Raw genomic sequence first — 13,573 nt, 5'->3', positions numbered from 1 at the left:
ATCTCTTATTACCATTGGGAGTGCTTGACCATACTCTGTATTTAATACTCTTGTGGACATCATCCTCACTATAAGATTTTATCACAAAAAAACTGGCATGATCATAACTGGTAGGAAAATCAGCATGATTATACTCATCTATCACACTAGCAGGATAATAACCTTCGTTATTTCCTATCACTTGCTCTGTTCCAGTATTTGCGACTCCAATTGGAGATATCCACTGGTTCTTTATTCTGTTAATCCGAGGACCCCAGTTCTGTTCACTTGATACATCTGAACTGCTATTACCATTAATTGGGGACCTGCTGACTTGCATACTTTGCTTCAGTTTCTCAATGCTTATGTATCCACGGCCAGTGAAGTTGAAATCTGTAGAATTGGTAACTAGTGGTACAGGCACCTTCATTCTCTTTGTCCAGTCAACTGGAGTTCTCCCAGGACCACGATGCCACTGATTTTCAACAGACTTATTTGACGCCATCAAGGCTTGCTGAGGCGTACTTCTCACATCCAACTTGTAGAGTCCTCCTATGTGAATACCTGTAGCAATGGGCTTCATCTGATCCAACAAATCTTTAATAATGCAATAAGATTTAAAAAATTCTACCTTGAAGTCCTGATCTGTAATCTTGGACACAGAAATCAGGTTCTTCTTAATGCCAGGAACATACCACACATCAGATATATTTCTGATCTTACCATCAGGAAGAGTAACAAGGACATCTCCATGTCCCTCGATCTCGTACCCAATATTATCTCCAAGATAGACTTTTACTCCAGTGTTGGATTCTTTAAAATTTCTGAACCATTGCTTTTTACCTGACATATGCGAGGAGGCTCCAGAATCCACGATCCAAATATCTGATTCATCCTCCTCAGTAGCAGTGTCACCCTCGGCCATAAATAGTCTAACATCCAGATTCTGATCTGGGTCTGTATCTGCATCTGCATCTACCAAATGACCTGCATGCCTTTTCTGATTGTACCTCTCTTGATTTTCCTTCTTCTTGCGACAAAATTTAGCAATATGGCCTATCTTACCACAATAGAAACATTCAGGAGCAGAGTCATTTCTATACGAGGTCATACCTTGTGGTGTCATTTCTGATGTGTTGCCCCTCCTCTGATCAGCCATCGCTCTCCCTTTTGGCTTGAACTTTGTTATCAATGCAAGATCTGGATCTTGAGGCTTAAGAGACGACCTCCTTTCCTCTTCATGTAGCAAAATTCCAGTAAGCTCTTCAAAACTTGGAGGCTTTTCCCTTGCATTCAATCCAGTTATAAACATTTGATAGTCATCTGTCATACCGTTCATGGTGATTGTCACCAGATCATCATTTGCCATGGTTTGACCGATATCAGATAGCTTATCTTTAACTTCCTTTATCCGACATAAGAATGACGAAACAGACTCATTCTCCTCCATCTTGATTGAGAGGATCTTCTTCTTGAGGAACAAGGTTCGGCTGGTGTTCTTGATTTCATACATGTCTTTGAGAGTTGTCCAGATCTCATTCGCTGTCTTGAAATCCCGAATATGAGGGATGATGCAATCTTTAACTAACAATTTTAGTAGGACCTTTGCCTTCAGCTACCATTTCTCCCATTCTTGAATTGTTGCATTCGTTCCACCATTTGCAACAGTTGGCTTACCTTCATCACCGATGACAATGCTGTAGGTATTTTGACCTTCAAGCAAAGTCTGAAGCTTAAATTTCCAATTTATGTAATTGGAACCATCCAATTTGCTGCTTTCATTTAAATAATCTGCCATCTGAGAATTCATCTTTGAAACAAAAACAGGCTACCCGGCAACTTAAAAAAACAGGAATCCCAACGCATCTGAACCAAGATCAGACGATTGTTTCCCAAATGCTCAACCCAAGCAACACAATCCCAATGGCGCCAAAGCAGAGATCAGAGGAGATTAAAACCCATGTACAGAAAAGGAGATCCAGGAGCAATCACATGTGCCTCTACACAGAAAGATCAAAGCATAATGTGATCCACTCATATGCGAAGAAAAACAAAAATCCAAAAGCGATCACATGTGTCTCTACACAAAGAATGCGATATTGCATATAGAAAGCAGAATGCGATATCAAAGATACGGTAGATTTACAGAGACCTGGCCATGTGGCAAGCTATTTAAAATCACAACTAATTCCCAAATTAGACACCGATTTCGATGTACAGAGGCCTGCTCATGTTGCGTGTTAATTGAGACTTGCAACTAATTTCTAAATTCGGGATCGATTACCGGTCGCTGACGAATGAAAACATCGCTATACTTTCCCTCCCATTAACTTTATGCCATCTTGCGCCAATCCGAACACCGAGTTCCGCAAGGCATGTGCGTGCATGTCTCGAATTCCTTATCCATACATCAACAAATTACCACGCAGCGGTGTCTTCCTCGGTAGTTCCGGCTTCCTGCGGCCTCCTCAACAGTCCCGACCGCCTCTCTTTGCATGGAGCAGCGATCCACTAACGATCCAAAAACATAACAATAGATCTCCAAAACGCAGATCAATCAATGTCGTTCCTTCACCTTTCAAAGTGGGCGTGATTCAACAATGATTCGCTCACCCCGTTCTTGAACAGAAAACGCGTAAGCCCAGAAGTGAATCGGCGCGACTCCTTCAAACGCGTGGTCTCTCTCCACTCAGGGTTACAGGCATTCTTTAGCCGTGTAGCTCTGATACCATGATAAGAAATGCAGAAGACAGAAGTTTGGACAAACACACGGGAGCTCACAGGTGCAGATCTCTAGGAGCTCCCACCAGCAAATGCATTCGCCTCGCTTATTCATTAATCATTAGGAATTAAATAGATACATAGGCAAAAATAGATTCCTAATTAATAGGAACTAAATGTCAAATAAAGAGAAAATCATAACTACGTAACCTATTCTCCATTAATTTCTAACAAGTAAAAGATTAGCAAGGATTTCTAAACAAGTTCAAAGATAAGGTAGAGAGTTGAATGGAATGGCTCACTGTAGAAGGAAAAATTATCTGTGTAAAAAGTATCATCTTTGTTATACCACTCTATCGTTATTTTGTTTTGGCAACCTGGAAATCGGGTTTTGGATCCATGTTTAAATATCTAAGAAGATTTTTTTGGATAGGAGCGAGAACTAAAAATCATCTCTTGTATGTATGGAAAACATCTGTAAGGTAAAGAACAAGGAATTAAATTCTGGTGGGATAACTCCCATGAAGAAATACCTTGAAGTTAAATTGTGGTTGAGAAAATTGCTTAGATGGAAAAAGTTATGGAGCTGACAACATAGTTAATTGGACCAATATCATGGAATATAGAGATGTGCATTTTTTAGTTGATGAATTTGATATTGATGTCTTTTATTTTGCCTGATTTTCTTTAAATGTATCCCTTCATATCACTAAACACCTTGATCCATATGGTGTGTAGTGATTTTATTGCTAGCTTGTTTAGATTTACTTAAAGTTGGAAAAATGGAGGGATGCAGGTTTTGTTGAAGTATACAAGAATTTATTTTTCTGAAAGTTAGGATGCAAAGCTGATGTCTTTACTTGTGGTGTTTGCAATTTTAAAAAAAATTTGTTCTATTTTTTTCCATGTACCATATCTATTTTGGAAGCTTCAGGATAATGCTCCTAGAACTCTGGATTTGGAAAAAAGACTTTTGGAAAAAAGACTTAAGGAGTTGATGATAAATTTATCCTTCAAGACTATAAGAGAGGAGCCAAGTAGAAGACTAGACCTTGGTGCTTCGATACCCCTCTCCTTAATGTCCCTGAAAGCTAACATACTAGTTTGTCAGTTATCTATATAGTCAAAGCAAAATGGTGATCACCACTACAAAATGGGAAAGACCTTGGAATCCTTTAAATCCGAGGGTGTTTTGATTATTCGATCTAGTAGTGCTACTCACATTCTCTCGGATTTGATATTTGATGGTTCTTCTCTAGTTCCATGGGCTCAAACCTTTCACAATTGGATGGTAGAAGCTCTGATTAGTTACACATAAATTTATCTTAAAGAAATATAAAACTGTTTTGAGTTTAATTGTAGGAGAGAGATATCTTTTTAGTTTGATCTATTGATTTTCAATATATAATAGTGTTTGTATACATTATTTGACTTTTATTTTTGGTATTGAAAATTATGTATTCATTGTAATGAAAAAAAATACCCGATGTATGGTGAAAAATGAGGAATATCAATAAACTTAACGATCCGTTGGGAAGGCCAAGAGAAATCTTACGATAATCAATAAGCTGCAAAGCCTCAAAACAAAACAACCTTTTTATCCAATTTTTAAGCATCTTATTATAGGCACATGGTTAATGTATATTTAATATTTAAATCCTATTGTACCATTGAGAAATATTACCCATTCAAATATGCTAATGTGAACTCATTTTAACATAATCACACAAGTGTTAGGTTGGCTCTTATCTTCAACCTAGGGAGTCTCTTAAAGCAATAATTTCCTTTAACATGATACTTCAAACTACATACAATAAAAATAATTAAATCATGATGCCAAGAACAACAAAAATTCACGGTTAGATCATAAAGACATTTCTACCATGTATGTCATTAATAGGGAATGAAGTCACCCCCAAAACAAGCCCTCGACCCCTCTACATATGATGCATATTAAAAGCATCACCACTAGTGTAGAAGGAAATAGCTGACCCCTTTTGGAAGACACTAAGAGATCATTCGAAGGAGTGATAATGATTCTATTATAGAAGCTTTATTGACAAAACTAAGGTCATCTCCCCTTTACTGATTCTCATTTTGTGCTCATCGAAAATATTGTCTTTATATGCTATGGGATGTTGAAAACGAAACCAATAGTAGAAGGCAAATAACTAACCTAGATACTAAAGCCACTAAAAACCAGGTTAAATATCTGAGCTTGTCACACTAAAAACAAGGCTAAATATGTGAGCTTGTCACAAATATTCTGGATAGAAATGAAGCCCCCTTTCCCATGCATGTTCTGCCCTCTAAACTTGTTCTCTACATAGATTGTGTTCAGTCACCTTTGGTAATCAAAGTAAATATACTAGGACCATAAAAATATTTTAGAACACTCAAATCTATAGATATTTTGCATCAATATTTAGGTGTTTCAATTTTATCATTTATCAAAAAGGATTTCGGCTATAATGTTGTCCATAATCACATGCTCATGACTCTTAGGAAGCAAGGACAAGGTCTTTCCCTGTTTGTCCTTTTTTCCATCATACACTTGATGTTGTCCATAATCACATGCTCATGACTCTTAGGAATCAAGGGTTTGTCCTTTTTTTCCATCATACACTCTACATTCTAAATCCTTTTAACTAATTTTTCAAGAAAGGAATGAGACATACCTTTCTCATGGTTCCAAGCCTCTTCCAAAGCTAGTTAACCTTGCCAATGAGAAAATATTCATTTTTCACCTGCTTGTTGTTAAAATCATGTTTAAATGTTGGACTTAATTCTAAATCATCATCTTTAAATGTTGGACTTAATTCTAAATCTTTTTAAGTATTTCTACTTGGTATTTATTAATCATATTGGTTGTAATTTTACATGAATGATGAAAAAAATTGTTTGCAAAAGAATGCTCCACATACAAACATGGCTAATCCATATCCCTATAATTTTTATCCATTGCATGTTTCTCTGGGAGCACTTGGGGAGGGAGCAAAATTAGAACTAATCCACTATTTGGAGCCATGGCACACATTAATATTATTATTATTATTTTATATATAATAGGTAACACATTCAACTTAGTTTTTCATGGTGTGATGTTCATGCATAATAATGTCTATTTGTGTCGAGTTGCCAACTTACTAACTTAGTTTCAAATCTAGGTACTTTTAGGATCTCTATGATCTTATTGTTATGTCTACATTTAATGATGCCTTAGAATAATATCTATATAATTTTTACATGCACCTAGTAGAGCTTCAGTCTATTTTGTATCAAAAGAAATTGTCAGTGGAAAAAATGATGTTGATTCCTGGAAATCAAGTATGTTGGATTTCAATATTTGTTAGTGCTAATATGTTTACAAATAAAGAAGTTGTAATTATTTTCACATTTACTTTGGATTTTCCTTCTTCCTCTTTTTAGTAAATATAGAGAAGTATTCCATACTTGGTATATATTTATCACTTTGAAATCTATTAATCTCTCTCACGATTAGTTGGGTCAGTTAACATTACATCTCTTCTCTGAGTTACAATAAAATTTAGGCAATACCAAGGTTGGCTTTAAGATGTATTAATATTTATATTTTTAATTCTTATGAAATTGCATTAAAATAATTTTTTTGAAAGGCTTAGTCTAATTGTTTTGGAATTGAACTCTTTTTTTTTTTTAAGAATTTGGCAATATATTATTTGTTAAAATAGTGGCTTTTGGTTGTTTAAAATACTTATTTGAATGAATAAATGGATTCAATGCCTAAAAAATCATTGAAAAACTTAAAATGTGTAGATTTAACAATTTGAACTTGTGATTTTAATAAATCCTCAAAATTTCGGGTAAAATGAAATATTAAATATCCCAAAAACCAAAATGTTCAACATTTAAACAATCATTTTTTGAAAAATATGTTTTCAATCTTGAAAGTGAAGCTTCTAAAAAACAAAGTGTAATACATCAAATAGATACATAGTATTAATTAGAATATGGGGTGAATTCATACGAGGGGGAGCTTGGATAGAAACAAAAGGGAGGGTTGATTATAGATGCCATTTTGGCACCTTCAATATAAAAGTGTGTACATGCTTACATTTTTGGTGGACATGTCACTTACCCATGCACTCATCTGTTACAATGGGAGAATGGCAATTTATTACATAATAAAATATGGAAGAGTAGTGACAATATGAAATGTTTTTCAGTTGAGTTGTAAAAGTAAAATTTTGTATAGAGGCATATACATAAGAACAATAAACAAAAAATATTTGGAAAGAGTAATATTATTTTATATGCTAGGTTATCTAGCATATATGTGAAAGAAATTAGTAATTCTTTAATATATTGATTATAGAGTACCTTAAGTTTGTTAATGTAAATAAAAATTTGTTTTTTAATATCAATATTATAATTTTTAATGATTTTTTAAATAAATTATAGGAATTTTTGAGATGTTCAATATTTTTGAGTGGACAATTCATCCATCATCGTGGATAAACAAAACTCCTCCATCTATTGAGTGCTATTTATACACTATTTAGAAAAACTTGATAATTAAACTCTGATGAACATGACATTATGGCTACCTTTGAGATAACTTATTTATTCACCAAAATTCTCACTCTAGATGTGTAACATCCACGAGTAAACCTTGCATGAAAACACATAGGATTAGAAAACATTTACACAATTTACATGTGTATCTTTCCGAATTACTTATTCCATTTTCCTTTACGGAATATTAGATAGAATTTTCATCGTTACATAAAGTAACCTTCAGTAAAGGAATAAGAAGTTACATAACATAACATCCACTGTTATAGCATATTATCATAAACATCGTGATGTAACCTCATTTCCATGATTAATGTAGCTAGGATAGTTAATCACATACTTGGTAATCTAAATGACATGTTATACAAGGAATCAACATTATAAAAATGGCACCATAGGCAATCACATCATTCGACAATGATATACCTTGGAAATCATGTAGGGTACAAACCAACAAACTTTTAATTTTATTATTAAACGCTTGTGATGCAGTTCACCCCTCACTCAATGGCTTCTAAGGGATTATATCCCTTGACCATTGTAAAAAAATATTACAAACAAATAGCATTTAAGTAAAACATGTCTAGCTTACAATAATCATGATATCATTTACCCACAAATTTGGAATTTTTGTGTCTTTGTCATATGTTTGTTCCCATCATTGGACCATCCTACAACTCGCACTCCTCAATCTACATGGATTATTAGTTCTTCACTTGCCTCAATGTTAAATATAATTTATCCTTTGCACAAGTCAACATTATTTCCTTCCATTGTTGTAATCAAAAAGCTTTGATATAATGATTAGATAAAGTATTAATCAACCAATAATCAATCTTTATTATGATTATGTGACATTTATTCATGTGCATACATGAAATATAAATAAAATATTATGGCATTGTCCCTTTAACAACACTGCACATGCATTGATTATACACATGTAACTATAAAAAAATTTCTATAAATATATACAACATTAATTATTATTCCCCTTGCACAAGCTCACATTATTTTCTGAAGGAAAACTAATACGACTGTCAAATTTCCATATTCTTTTAAAGAATACTAGAAACTTAGCTTTCATATTCTTCCATGTATTTATATAAAATTACTCAAAAGAACAACCACTACATGTATCTTTAGCAGGCATCTACATCAACTTTATCCAAACAAACCTAGGTCATGAGCTAGTATCATGTGAACACATGTTACCTTTCATGAAAATAACTTTTCTTCTTGCACGTGCAAATAAATTTTCTCCTATTATAAATTATTATTTCAAGAATTCAAATGTTATATGCGTGAAATACATATTTTTTCTTTTAAAGAAGTAAAACATAGTAGTTTTTCTTCCTATATATGAAATTATATGAACTTTATTCAAAGGACCTAGTCCCTTGGCTAATACATTTGGTGCATATAAATACGTAAAAGAAAGCTAACAAAATGGTTATTGTTCCTATGCATGCAAATGTGTATATATACATATTTGTTTCGAAAAGAAATATTAACACAATCTTCTATGTAAACACATAATATTTCTAGATATAAAGCTAACATAACCTTATTTTCAAATTCATAATCTTTCCAAAGGAAAGATAACATATAAAATATTTTTCCCGTATATGCATAACATTCTTTAAAAGAAATTGTGTAAATAAATATTCCTTTTCAAAAGAAAACTAATACCTTGGTTGGTGTATACAAGTATACACCCTTCTAGCACAATAGCTTTTATTAAATTGCACAACATTAACCATTATTTTCTACATGCAACATGTATGTTGCTTTTCCAAGAAACTAAATCATTAATTAATTAATTCCCATGTATGCAAAAGATAATAAAAAGAAATGGACATAATAGCTATTATGCTTGCATGCAGACATAATCTTTTCCAAATGAAACTAACATAATAGTTGCTCCTTTATGAATCAAATCACAACTAGCTATTTATTTATGCATGCAAACTACATTTCCTTCCAGCAAAACTATCTTAATAGTTTGACTTCCATGCATGTAAAGTGAATTTCTTTTCAAGAAATCTCTCTCAATCAACTATTATTTTCTTGCATGCAACACATATTTCCTTTCAAGGAGGAAATTAACAAAACAAAAAATTTTTTTATGAATAAACATTATTATTATTTTTCATAATACCTATTAGTCTTTTGTGCATAAACAAGTTTAACACAATCAACTAATCTTTTGTGTATGCAAATACACATTTCCTTTTCAAGAGGTCTAGGAAAATAGTTATTCTTTGGTTGCGCAAGGTTCCCATTTAACCTTTTGCAAGTAAAAAAACTTGGATAATTTAATTCTTATGCACAAAAAATCCATAAAGACTTTCCCATAATTTCACAACAAATATTTTTAGAAAAGAAATAAATTTAATCTATGCTCATGCACGTAATAACCATGGATTTGTTTCCTTCAAGAAACTATTATAATAATAATTAGTTATGTTTTGATATTTCTTTCATGCATGCAAACATATATTTATTTTGAAAATGAAATGCCTAATAGCTATTATTTATGCATGTAAATACATAATAACTATATTTTCTTATATGTAGATACATAACCTCTTCAAAAGAAAGCTAACATATGAACTATTCTTCTCATGCATTCAATTACATATTTATTTATTTCAAGAAATCTACATAATATCTAATCATTTTATGCATACGTAAATGCATATTCCTTCCAAGTAAATGCATATATATTTTCAAGAAAGCCTATCACATTTAGCTACTCTTTTGCCCTTGTATATTCATCTTTCTGTTTTCAGGAGATCTATCATAAAGCATACAATGCACATTTTCCATTCCCAAGAAAAAAATTCCATAGTTGTTATTTTTGTGCATTTACAAATATATTTGACCTATGTTTCTATGCACAAAAATTTCATCAATCTTTTCAAAACATTACTACTTTCTCTGTACCATAAATCCTTGAGTTCATTTTCGTAAAGAATTAACGGCCTTGTTGACGATGCTGGAACTGCCAACATGTCAAGGGATCTCCTCGGTAAGAAGTCCCAACTAGACCTCACACCATTTGGTGTAGGAGTCCCAGTAGTGGGTCGTATGGTGTCCCCTTGACTGTGGTTATGCGTAGAGAAAAGTATGCTATCCCTATTGGTAGCAAGGGTGTAACATATGCAGCAAGTCAAGGGAGTTGCATGAACGGTTCTAACACATAGATGGTGATGTGAGTGTGCCCCTTGGAAACCTGTGAAAGCACGTGGTTAAGAAGGGAACACACAAGAAAGGATGCACCACAAACTGGAAGGAAAGTAAGATGACAATCCGAAGTGATGGTTAAACCAACAACACATTTCTATAAGATTCATACATACATATATAGGAAGAGTCTATGCACACATGTGTAAGCAAACATATACATATATCATTTAGAGTAAACAAGATATCTGAAATACAATAAGACATATGCATGAAATGTGTTGGCTCTATTATCTTAAGAAGTGAAACTCCCAATCATACAGTACAACCATGACCGACCACTAGTCCTGATAGTGGAACCTTACAATCACTGTTGCCTGCTCCTCCAAAGAGATGTATTAGCTCTACACTGTGGAGAAGCCAAGGCTCATTACAATACTTTCCAAGATTTGTATAATATACTTCTATTGGAAGCTTGGCTCAGCAACAACGTCTAGAATGAGTTATGAGGTACTATATATAGCAAAGGATGGGGTGACCCTTGACATTCCCCTTTGTGATTGTTCACCTACCCTCATTACTCTTCAACTACTCTATGACTATTACATTCAACTATCGACGCTTGAACTTCCACTTGATAAGATGTTACATACAATCTCCACATGTACCCATGTGAGACAAAATAGGCTTGAGCAAGCCATGCAAGACATCATGAAGACTAAGAAAGTTGTGGTGAGACCAACTCTTTGACATCCTTGTGATGATTAATGACCATGAATTGATGCCAAGATTGGTCATTCATGATGGTTTCTACGACTCAATGGTGACATCCTACTGAAAGTGAACCCTTACCTCCTTTGCATCTAGGTACATTGTTATGGCTCCACTGTCCCACTCGTCTCATAATATGCACATCACTATCTTGAGTGCAACTGGACCAACAACATACTGATGCATAGTGTCTGTGTCAATATCTGAGTGTGTGTTAGTGACCATGCGCATCAAACTGTCAAAATATATGTTCAGCTCTAGTCGGAGTTGCTTCTTTTCTTCACCTCAGTGAATGTGCAAAATGGGTGGGATCTCATGCATGTGCATAATGACATCCATGCTTCTGAATACCCTTTCATGTGATCGAGAGCACTGCTCACCCTTTCTACTCCATGTTGGCTGGTGAATGGATCTATACCCTATATGTGCACAATTTCATCAGTTTGTGGATGTTGTGCCTCCTATTGTATCTATTCTTGTTGCAACTCCTTCTCTCATTTGTGTAACTCTTGTTCTTCCTTGAGTTGTTGCTTTAGCACCAACAACTCCTTCTTTACTTCTCTTTCTACCTTCACGTGATCCTCTTGTCGCGTCGTCACCTCACACCCTTAATCTCCAAAGTTGCTTTCATCACAGGTGGATTTGCTTGGGCTTGCAAATTTGTTTCGTCTTTGTGTTGTCAACAACCTCCCCCTTTCATTTGCATATGCAGTTGTGCTACCTTCTGTTGTTGTTGATGATTTTTCTCGTTGTGACATCACAACCATTTCATCTTGATATCCTTGTCCATGAACAACATGATCTCTTTATAGATAGCTAAGTTCATAGACACTTGATCGATTGCATCTCCAATTATGCTCTGAATGGTGTCATTGAATCTGCTCTCCTGGAAGCCATTATAACTATGCTGCTGAGAGGTAGACAAACACCTATGATACCTAGAGAAATAACAACGCTCATCACAAAAAAATGTTAGTCGAAAACAAAAACAAACTGGAGGACAGACATGCAACATACTCGTGTGATTGTTTGTGAAGATTATACAATTTTCATCATGAGGCTAGGAGACTAACTCCCAAAATTGTGCAAGGCACAGTCTATCAGGAGCCTGACTCACTGCTAGAAATGTGCAATGCATGTTCTAGCCTAGCCGTCTGAGGACTGAAACTACACAATGCAAATTTTAGTCAGCAGTGACATGTAAACTAACAAACTGCATTGCACATTTTCTGGGGCCAGCAAGGCACTGCCTCCCAGAATTACACAATGCAAGCCTAGAGGTCAGTGCTGGGCTAGACTTGCGCAATTTTTAGATGGAAGGTAGAGACTTCACTTCCAGAAATGCACAATGGTAGCCAAGCAAGGTAGGTTCCTTGGCTAAGGCAGTTAAGACCCGCCAACTGGGGACTGAAAACATGAGAAGTATGAATGCACAGTAATATTGAGTGTAAATAAGAGTGAATGATCATACATCCAAAAAACAAGTGGAGGATTCAGAAAATGCAAAAACATGCATATGTGTGAAGCGAGTCACCCCAAAGGAGACCGTTGGTGCAAAAACAGTGGCATGCATGCAATAGTAGTGAGATGCGAAAGAAAACTGAAACGGTTCTTCTACAAGCTAACATACATCAAAATGACTGCAAGCGTTCCCCAAAATCAAGCAGACAACACTCACATAAGCCGAAACAAAAAAAGCAGCAAAAACATAGCACAAGACATGCAAAGCGAGCTTATCCCAAAACAGTTGAGCTAAATGTGTTGACGACTCCTATATGCGATGAGGGATGTCAGAGATGCAAGATTGATGTGAGGAATGGGCTTTGCAACATCGAGCTCATAATTTTTGATAAAATCGAGGTTATGACGTGCATGCCACAAATCTAGGAAAAGTGACACTTGGGAGGAGGTATCTAAAATGAACATTACATGCAACCTCAAGCTACTAAAAATACATCCATAAATCAAGGGATTCCTTTGCATGCTACCTTGTGAAAACCAGCGCATGCATGAAAATTTGCACAGTTCCTGGTCTGAGCCAGGCTAGTTGTCCCAGAGGGATTGTGCAATTTCTTGGGTCAGCAGGTGATTACCTCCCAGAATTGCGCAATTTTTTAGATGAGTATCAGCGATGGGTCTGATTGCGTAGTTTTCTCGAGGAAGTCTACCTCACCACTCTACGCAATTCCACAGCCCAGCAAGCTGCCACTCATGAATTATGTAATTTTATGAGGGAAACATGACACACTGATTTGCACAATTCTTGACCTTAGTAGGTTGTCCAGCTAATTTGTGCAATTTCTAGAGGGAAAGTTGGTTCCCCGACAGAATTGCACAATTTTCTGGGGAGTTGCTTGGC

At 35.0% G+C, this 13,573-nt stretch overlaps 1 pseudogene; it reads left to right on the top strand.

Annotated features, from left to right (window-relative positions):
* Positions 1-3,490: 3,490 nt before the first annotated feature.
* LOC149179660 (extradiol ring-cleavage dioxygenase pseudogene) lies at positions 3,491-5,740 on the top strand (annotated as a pseudogene).
* Positions 5,741-13,573: the final 7,833 nt, after the last annotated feature.

Source organism: Pinus tabuliformis, chromosome 3_2 (genome assembly GCF_031772625.1).
Source record: "Pinus tabuliformis cultivar Carrire ecotype Pingquan chromosome 3_2, CPIR1, whole genome shotgun sequence".
Taxonomy (NCBI): domain Eukaryota; kingdom Viridiplantae; phylum Streptophyta; class Pinopsida; order Pinales; family Pinaceae; genus Pinus; species Pinus tabuliformis.
This window is presented reverse-complemented; position numbering and strand designations above follow the sequence as displayed.